The sequence below is a fragment of the Nicotiana tomentosiformis genome, chromosome 12 (genome assembly GCF_000390325.3).
Source record: "Nicotiana tomentosiformis chromosome 12, ASM39032v3, whole genome shotgun sequence".
NCBI lineage: Eukaryota > Viridiplantae > Streptophyta > Magnoliopsida > Solanales > Solanaceae > Nicotiana > Nicotiana tomentosiformis.
The window spans coordinates 1,837,707-1,848,613 of NC_090823.1; positions in this window are offsets into that span (position 1 = coordinate 1,837,707).

Genomic DNA, 10,907 nt, shown 5'->3' on the forward strand with positions numbered 1-10,907 from the left:
AAGGATCCTAAGAAGGGAAACCGTCGGCTTATCTACCTGCACCTGTGGGCATGAAATGCAGGCCCCGGAAAATAGGGCGTACGAATAATGTACTGAGTATGTAAGGCATAAAAATCAGTACATAAAAGACATAGATGAAATATGGAATAAAGAAATCCACCTGTAAGTATGAATAACTTCGTAATCCTAAAATATTTATAATGTCATGCACGTGCGTATAAATGGCATGTCATGCATAGGTATAGGTGTACATAATATCATCAAACCTCTGAGGGCATCCCATCATATCTCACGGTCACTGTGAGCAAAATCATCAACATATACCAACTGATCAGGTGGTGGTGTGTATATAACACCATAATCTTTTTCCATATCTCATATACATATAATATACGCATATATAACGCTGTCTGGTCATAGATCAATGTACATGTATAAATACATGAAATGCATAAGAAATACGTTAATAAGATTTTCTCAGAATGTCATAAAAATAATATGCCTATCGGATAATTTTTTTCAAATACGTATTTTTCTGAGACCCATGAACAGAAGATATAATAATAATTCACATGGGGAAATCAAGAATATAAATACCCCTAATATTTTTATGAATAGTCATTTATGGAAATTGTGTATTTGCTCGTTTCGTTCGTGTCGTATAGATCATGCCAAAAAGAAAAAAGGGATAGCCTTAACATACCTGAGTCGATTCTCTTGACAATTCTCTAACACATGTTAATTGCAACAAAACACGGAACAAGTCGTATAAAAAGCTTGAAGCAACCACGTTGCTATGCCAAGAAAGTCTTGGACGAACCCTTTCCTTAAGAATTTAGCAACCACGTTGCTATGTTCCTTGGATTAGAAGTGATTTGAATTGTAAGGTTTCTATGTGCTTGGCTGAAACTCTCCTTGAGAGATTAGGATTTAACGTTATATGAAATGGCAAGTTTGGTTGAAAATGCTCCTTAAGATATTAGAATTGAATTATGAAGGTCATCTCTAATATTTGGGTAGGCCACACATGCTAGTGACTAAGCCACACAACCTACTTACATGTGCCACCTTTCATTCCTAATATAAGAGTCACGCATCTTGGAATGGGGGCTGCCACGTTGGTCTTAGCTTGGTCTTATCCAAGATTATTAATTAATTACCCACTAATCTTTATTAACTTGTTAATTTTCCTATTAACCAATAATTCACATAATTAAGAATTATCTCAAATTACTTAAAATACTACTCACTTTTAATATACTTTATGTACCCTACTGTCGTGGTCATGAGGTACCTTGTATGGCATTAGTCCATAAATATCGGGTATTGAAGCTCGGACCGTATTTTATCCAAATCGACAACCTTCAACGAAACTTATTTTCTTTGATTCATTTCCCCTTTATCCTTCACGGCACTTACTTATCACTTGTTATAAATAGCATAAATGCTTATAACCTCAAGATAATCTCATTCTCGAGTCTACGTCGATTAACTTACGACGAAACTTTTACGTACGAAAACACGAGATGTAACAATTATAGCACGTGAGTTGTCCGTGCAGATTAGGGGTGGCATGTGGGCCGGGCCCGATCCTAAGTGGGTTTCGCGGGCCCGGTTCTAAGTGGTCCGGTCCTAAGTGGGCCGGTCCTAGGTGGGCCGGTCCTAAGCGGTCTCGGGTTTCGCGGGCTTCTCGTTGGAACCGGTCCGCGACCGGGACCACGAACTAGCGGTCCCGTGTTAAGTGGGCGGGTCCTGGGCCTAAGCGGGCCCAACGAAAACTTTCTATTTTTTAAATTATTTTTATACAAGTTAGAGAAAAAAATGGTAATAAAAATATCTAAGGCAATTCCTAGTAAATTATATTATAGAATTGTCACCTAAATTTTTTAATTCAAATTTAAAGACAAAAATATTGTAAAGAGATATTCAAAGCAATGTGTTATAATATATATACTATACTATACTATATATACATCTTAAGATATATAAACTATATTCGATTTACTATATATACATCTTAAGATTTATACATTAATATTCGATTTATATACTATATATACATCTTAAGAGATATATATCTCTAACAGAGGATTTGCTCCACTAATGAGAGATGACTATTTCCATATTTATACTTAGTCTCTCTCTCTCTCTCTCTCTCTCTCTCTCTATAAGCAATAATGCACTTTTGCATTATCCAATCCTCATCAATCCAATGACTGGTAACAGTAAGGTAATCACAGTCATTACCACTTCTACCAATATCAGTTGTAATAGCAACACGATAATTTATATGAGTAAATAAATAGCGCAAATATTGTTCATATTCATGTTTATATTTATAAATATCACTCTTTACGGTTGTGCGAGGAAAACCTTTATAAGTAGGATTATAAACTTTTCTAATATAATGCACAAAGTGAGGGTTAGAAGGAAAACTATAGGGTAAGCACATAACAGTAATCATTTTTGCCAATTCTTCCCGATTTTTTTTTGGATCATAATATAAAATACCACCGGTAACAGTGTTAATTCCCGGTTGAAATTGATTTGACCCGGTACTAAGGTCAGCCATACTAGGTGCACTTGTCCCCTCGGCCAAAGCTTTCATACGAAAATATCTAGCTTTACCTTGAGGGTGTAGCAATATGTGTCTAGTCAAACTTCCCCCCCTCCCCCTCTCCCCGACTTCCAACATATTTAAAAACTAACTCTTTGCCACAAGTTTTACACTTAGCCCTATTTTTTTTCTCTTAGTTGAGTAAAAAATGGCCAAATAAGAGATGTTTCTGCCTGTTTAGAAGGTTGTCTAGAAAAAGTAGGGGCAGTAACAGGAGGGTCAGACGAGGGATCATTTGGATTATTATTAGTTGGGTTAACTTCAGGAGCATGACTAGTGGGTGTATCGTCATCCGGTTGCGTTTCATCAAAATCTATTTCTTCATCATCATTTTCATCAATAGTTGGATTACCATAAAGAGCATTTATATATTCATGGTTTAATTATTCACCGGGTACAATATTATGGCAAAATTGACTCTCGGTAAATTATAATAAACTATTATCGCTATCAAGAATAGCAGGTGTAGGACGGGTAACAGGTTTCGGCCGGGGAGCCGGGGGAAGTGAAGGAGGAACAGATTGGCCACTAGATTCACCAATCTTGGATTTTCCCTTATTTTTACTAAATATTTTTTTAGGGAATAAGCCATCTTAATTAATCAAGCAAAGTAAATAAAACAAACAAAACTATAATATTAAAACTTAAGAGCTGGAACGAGTTTACCGAATTGACGAACAACTTGTTGAAAAATAATTATCGTTGAAGACTTGAAGACTTCAATTCACCAACTTCATAATTTTGCACAAATTGTAACAATTAAGTAAGCAATTATAGAAGAATATTAGAGAGAGATTGATGATTTTGTGAGAAAAATGAAAGAATGAGGGGGAATTTATAGTTGAAAATAGGAAAAAAGTGTAATTATAAAAAGTTTGGGGTTAAATGGCTATTTTGCAAATAGCCAATGGCTATTTTGGCAGACCAAACGGCTAGTTTTTAAATGGCCAAACGGTCAAAAAAAATTAAAAATTATCCGCTGGGCCCGTTTAGGACCGTTTAGGACCGCTTGAACCGGCCCACTTCTGAACCGGTCCCGGTCCTAAATGGTCTCGGTCTCGCGGGCCTCCCCTATGAGACCGGCCCACTACCCAGCCCACCACCCCACGGTCCCGATCCTATCCGGTTAGGACCGTTTAGGCCCACCGCCCATGTGGGCTTGCGGTCCTGGGCCGATCCCGGTCCTAACCGGCCCACTAGCCACCCCTAGTGCAGATACAAATATTGATACTATAGCACGTGAGTTGTCGTGCAGCACGTGAGTTGTCCGTGCAGATTATAGCTCTTGGGCTGAAAGAGCCCCTCCGGAGTCTGTACACACCCCCAATGAGCGCAGGTACCTACTGAGTGCGAGTGCTGAGTGCCGAGTGTCGAGCGATTGGAAGGATTGAGTGACTGTGAGGACTGAGTGATGGGGAGGACTGAGGGAATTGATACTCTGAGAGTATGCATATGGTATTATCACTGAGATACACTGCATTGACATGCACACATGACATACATGCATAGAGGTATATTTTTCTCATGTTGTACGGTATCACGTTATTCATGACTTCTCACACATACTGGCCTATGGGCATAATGATGCATTTTTTACTGGCTATCTGAAAAGAAAATGAAACATCTTATTTATTGTGAAAAGGATTTTTGGAAAAATTACTGTTTTCAACTTACTCATATTTTTGGAAACTTCGATAAACGATTTGGGTTTTCATTGATGTATTTGAAAGGTAGAACTATTTTCAGAAATCATCTTTTGTTGAGCATTTGATCGTTGAGTTACTTCTGGTATTACTTGTTTTATTTTGTTATGAACTATTGTTGGTTATTGAAATTGGACCCGACCTTGGTACAAGCTCATCACTACTTTCAACCTAAGGTTAGGTTTGTTACTTATTGAGTACATGGGGTCAGTTGTACTCATACTACACTTCTGCACCTTGCGTGCATATATTGGATGTTGATGTTGTTGTACTCGACGGGAGCTGGAATTGAAGACGTACCTGTGTTCCGGTTGTAGCTCCCTCTTGTTCATGGTAGCTTTAGATTTATAAGAATCTGTTTATGTATATTTCGAACAGATGATGTATTTATTTCATACCAGTTTTATAAATTCTAATCTTAGAAGCTCATGATTTGTACTACCAGTCTTTGGGGAATGTATAAGATTTAGATATTTTCTTTTACTTAATTGTCTTGTTAAATTACATTGGAATTGGATAGTGAATAGTTGGCTTACCTAACGGGTTGGGTTAGGTGCCATCACTATTAGTTGAATTTTGGGTCGTGGCATAATTATTCCGAAATCACATCAAAACTCACTGTAGTGAGTAATAGAAAGTCATTTTTGGACGTATAGCCCTCAATAGTGAACAAAAATAAAAATGATAGACACGGGCTAACATCATCAAATCTCACAACAGGGGTAAACATGTGAGTGGTGTACAAATCACAAACTCGCCCTAAATGGAGCACGATATGAGGTCTCACCTCGATAATCAGAATTGAATCAAAATAAGAATAGTGCTCCTTTTATTATAAATTAAATCATGCTTGTACGACACCATCTGGTGTATTGGCCTCAACCAAGTCATAGCAATTATATCAGCGGGCCGGGCCTCCCCTCTTGGGTGCCCTCTACCCGCATGTCCTCTACTCCTAACTGGCTGTGCACGTGGAGTATTAACTGGAATAAAGCTTGTATCCTAAGTATTCTGATGCAATCCGTCTCTCCCAAGTCTGGGCTCATGAATTGACTAGTACAATCACACTGATAACAACCCCTCTGCGGGTTCGGCTGCTCATACTAAGTCTCTGCCGGATAACTGGAATAACTATTATAGGAACCTCGTGCCGGTGGTGCATTAAAAGAACTTACTGTAGCTCCCCGAGTATTCTGAAATTGTTTATGTGACCTCGCTGGTACTGAAATGTAGAATTATTAAGGAAGCGGCAATACCGCAAGTCCCAGCATCATCCCATACAAATCTCAGCTCTTAATCATATACAAATTTCGGAGAACCTTTCAATACCACATAAATACATCTCAGGCCAAAATTGATATAACATATGACCCTACAATCTGATCGTTGATAGTGGACTCCCCTCACTTGGCGCGAAGCTATAGGACACAGTCTGATTATCCACAACACTAACCTTCATCGCTCGTACGACACCGGTCATAAGAAACTCGCTTCCTCCAGTGCCTTGGCTGCTAGTATGTACCCTTCGCTAAATGGAAATCCCATACAAACTTTATAGTCTCTAATACCACAAACTATCTTCAGATCTACATCCACCTCGTGAACCTACCACGATTGTGACGATTAGGCAATTAATTAAACTTTCTCAAGATCATACTTATCAACCAGATGTCAGAACTTGTTGCACCCCCATGTGCACAAATGAATGATCTCTCAATACTTCCGCATCCTCGATCTGGGTGACACGTTATAATAATGGTTGAGCAACCCTAGCTCCCTTATAACCCCTATGTAGTATCATGAACCGTTGGCGATAGTTGATACCGAGTGCGCAATTTCATACAAGAGTGGATGCAAAAGAACATAATATATATGCTTCAAGCTGAATAAATGCCGCACGATAAGGAATGAAAGAAATGGAAATTTTCCTACTAGCTCTGTAGCCTCTCGAAGATAAGTGCAGACGTCTCTGTACCGATCCGCAAGACTCTACTAAACTCGTTCATGACTCGTAGAACCTATGAACCTAGGGTTCTGATACCAACTTGTCACGACCCAAAATCTCGCCACAGGCGTCGTGATGGCACTTAGTCTCTAAGATTAGGTAAGCTGATTATAATAACAATTCAAGCCATTTTTTTTATAAACCAACAGCGGAAATAATTACAAATATAATAACCTCCCAAGACTGGTAATACTGAGTCAAGAACTCTAACTGAATTTATGAAGTGATCTCAAGGATCGAATATACAATACTGTTCGAATAATAAGTAACAGTACAATAAAATAGAAAGACTCCAAGAGCTATAACTTTCATTTGTTGCTCATCTCCCAATTCCTTATAGATTTCGAGATATAAGCTTCCAAAGTCAGCCCTATGCAACAGAGATTTCCAAACTCTTCCCAGACAACCTGTAGCTATCCACCATAACGTTTTGTACACAACTCCAAATGACAAATGATTTACCTTTCTGAAAACTAGACACAAAGGGCTACAACTTTTATTTTTAGACCATCTCCAAATTCCTTATAGATTGCGAGATATGAGTTTCCAAAGTCGGGTGGGTGCAGCAGGAGTTTCCTCTATGCGATCGCGAAAAGGCTTCTGCGATCGCGATTCACAATGTCCAAACAGCAAAATTGCTCTTCGCGATCGCGACCGTTTGTCCGCGATCGCGATGCATACCTCTGTGGCCAAAAATCAGCAACTAAAAATGGCCTATAAATGGTCCGAAACTACCCCAAAACTCACCCGAGCCACTCGGGACCCCGTCCGAACATACCACAAGTCTCAAAACATATTACAGACTTAGTCGAAGCCTCAAATCACATCAAACAACGCTAAAACCACGAATCATGCCCCAATTCAAGCTTAATGAAACTAAGAAATTCCAACTTCTACATCTGATGCCGAAACCTATCGAATCAAGTCTGATTGACCTCAAATTTTGCACACAAATTATAAATGACATAACGGAGTTGTTCCAACTTCCGGAATCGAAATATGACCTCGTTATCAAAAATTCAACCTTCAGTCGAACTCTCCAAAAATCTTCTATTTTTCAACTTTCGCCAAAATGTGTCGAATTGTCCTACGGACTTTCAAATCCAAATTCGGACACACGCCTAAGTCCGAAATCACCATACGAAGCTATTGACATCATCAAAATTCCATTCCGAAGTCGTTTCCTCAAAAGTCAAACTCTAGTCAACTCTTTTCATTTTAAGCAACAAAAAAATGAGAATTGTTCTTTCAATTTAATCCTGAATCATCCGAAAACCAAACTCGACCGCACACGCAAGTCATAATACACATCACAAAGTTGCTCATGGCCTTAAGTCGTTGAACGAGACGCTAATTTTTAAAACGACAAGTCGGATCGTTACACATCCAAATAAACACACGATTACATAAATGGACAGAGAAAAGGAAGCTTTTTCCAAGACGAAGAAATAGTGATTTCTTCTTTCCTAATCTCTTGAAAATATTTTCTATATTATTTTTTATTGATTAAAGAAATTGAACAATTTGCATTTTCGTTGCGAGAAAAATAAAAGAAGATGTCTTTTCTCAGTTAGGTGATCCTCTTTGTATCTATTCTATACCATATTAAAAGCACGAAAGCTCTTAGCGAAATGTTGATTGAACTTTTTACCCTTCATTAAAAGACATCACAATAGACAAAATTGTCATTTACTATTTTTCTCAAATTATTACATAATTATTTTTATAATATTTTACCTAATAATTACGCACAAATTTATTAAAAGAAAGTTCTTATTCCCTTTGATTTCTTTCCAAATATGGAGACTTGAAGAAGTCACTATATAAGCATATCTCCAAGTAAATTTGGAGAATTGAAAACGTATACGTAGCCGCATATATAGTTCTAGAAAAACTTATGGTTATAAATTTGTTTCATAGTTTGTTTTGATTTGGTTTAGGTTTAGCTTTTTATTTTTGCTTTATTCTTTGTAGTATATTTTCATGAATTAATATCCAACAATAATTTTGACTTTCAATTTAGAACTCCGCATAAACTCTTTGCTAAAGTTCTTGCTTATGCTCTTCTTGCTTTTATTGGCAATCTAAAGTGTCAGCCGATCAGGTATGCCTTTATATTCATTTAAAGTGCTAAGAGTTTTTTGCTTAATTATGATGTGGTTTCTCTTTTATTATAATAATAATAGTGTAATTTATTTTTCCTAACCCTCCTACGGAGTAAATTTATTCTTTTTTCCTAAAATACAGTCTTTTCTTTCTTGTAAAGGATTATAATTTCTTACACAGTAATTGTCAAGTTCATTAATCCAATAATTAGCGATTTCCACAGGCTAAAATTCTCTAAAGTCGATGCTTCTTTCGTTATTTGTAATATATGTCTGTCTGTGCAATAGTTATGGCAAGTTAGGCTAGAGTGCATATTAGTCTTTTAAGTACACTTTTGTATTGTATGCATTAAGCATGACAATTGTATTTGACAATGAAGAAAGTTCGAATCATTCTTTTTCTCTTTATTATGATCGTACCATTTACGATCAATTGCAGTGCACTAATTTTAGTGCATGACCTAATGAAGTCGAACTACATTGTGTGCTCCTAACTATAATTCTATTTCCACTATTCAAACTAATGTTAGAAATTAACTATTTGATTTTTGTTTTCTATGAATATTTTCTTCTCGAATTTTTGCTAATAATATTTGTGTTATATGTTTATATGTTCATAAATTTGCCTTTATATAGCTCATAGCTCATTGAAGTCATTATGTTCTTCATTTATATTTTTCATTTTCTATAAATTTACTCTTTTGAATTTTTTGTTCCTTTTACAACTTTAAATCGTTGATTATATTTAAACACGTTGATAGCTTAAGAAACTTTTTCATAGTTTATTTGATTAAATATTTTACTTGGTAATTTATTATTATTGTAAATAATACGCATCTAAATGATTAAATGATAAATAGTCATCATTTTTGTTTCAATGTTAAATAAATAATTAGAAATTTTTAGGACCGACAACAACGTTTATGAAAGAGAAATTAGATTAGGTTCAATAATGCAATAACATATTATTATATCATACAATAAAATACCTATAATTAAAATAATATATAACTAACTTAGCTGATCTATTTATCTTTGCAAGTTCTAAAAATATTTAATTACTATATCTATGTAATCACATTTATTTTTGTCACTTAAGTGACGGTTTAACGTTATTTTTTATTTTACATAATTAATATTTCTTGTATACAAGTTTTAGTTTACTGACATTGTATACACGTACAACGCACGTACACTAAGACTAGTATCTATAAAGTAATCAAAGAGTAACGACCAATCATTCTTATTCGTTGATTGTGTCCAACCGGATTCTTTTCTTCATTATACCTTTACCCCTGCATAAGTGCATTAATTTATTATGCGATGGCTTTCTTTTCTATAGATAGTCTTACTTATCCAGGCTAGTAAACCCCAGCATCAGGTTGGCTTTTTTGTAATTATTGTTCTCTGTTAACGCAAGCAAATCTCTGGTTGCAAATTGTGATCTTGACATCGGCTCTTCTGACCAACACTGATAGAGAGATAGTCTAGTCTAGCGTGCGGGAAGGCCCTTCAAGTAATCACATGGAAATCGGTTATTTTGCCTTACGTCGCCCTTCCAAAACATCTCAAATAGGCGCCGCGAAACAGTTGGTATCAAATTTTTATTCTACATAGTATCCAGCATTAAATAATATGTAAAATACTGCATAAACTATGAATTGACAATGCAGAATTTAAACCAGAAATCAAACTGAGTTTTTTCCTTTTTCTCTAGCTGCAAGAAGTCGGTTCAATTTATTAAATCTAAGAATGCAATGCGTAATGAGAGCAGAGACAGCCAGTTAAAGAACAGAACAAAAGCAAACCAAGCAAAAAAGGTCAGATAAAGCTTTTGTGTGCAGCCAAAGAAAAAAATCCCAAATGCAAACCTAACACGAAATAGGACGGATGAAAGAGAACAGCAAACTAAAATTAATGAGTCAATCATTGATGCTTCTACACCAAATTAGTTAAAGTCGACTATGTGAACCTGTTACCCTTTCCGTGATATTTTAGGTTTTGTTTCACTCCAGTACTGATTAACATCTAAGACAAATTATACGTTCTCTAAACTAGTCTCTCTAATCTCACATTTAGAAAGGGGAGCCTTAAAGTAACGGCAAAGTTGTCTCCGTGTGACCTTTAAGTCACGGATTCAAGCCGTGGATTTAGCCACCAATGCTTGCATCAGGGTAGGCTGCCTACATCGCACCCCTTGGGTGCAGCCCTTCCTACGTGAATGCGGGATGTTGTGCACTGGGCTGCCTCTAATCTCACACTTATCATTACGGGAACATACAACTTTCTGAACAAAATAAAAGGACTTCGGATCAACATCGATAAAAGAACCAAAACCAGGAAAAGACAAATGACAGAACACAACCAAATAACAGGAAAATGATCACAAGTAAATCACAGTACAATAGCACAAACTTGGTGTCCCCCCCCCCCCAAAATGCAGCACACACAAGCATGCATAAGAGGAACCTAGTCCT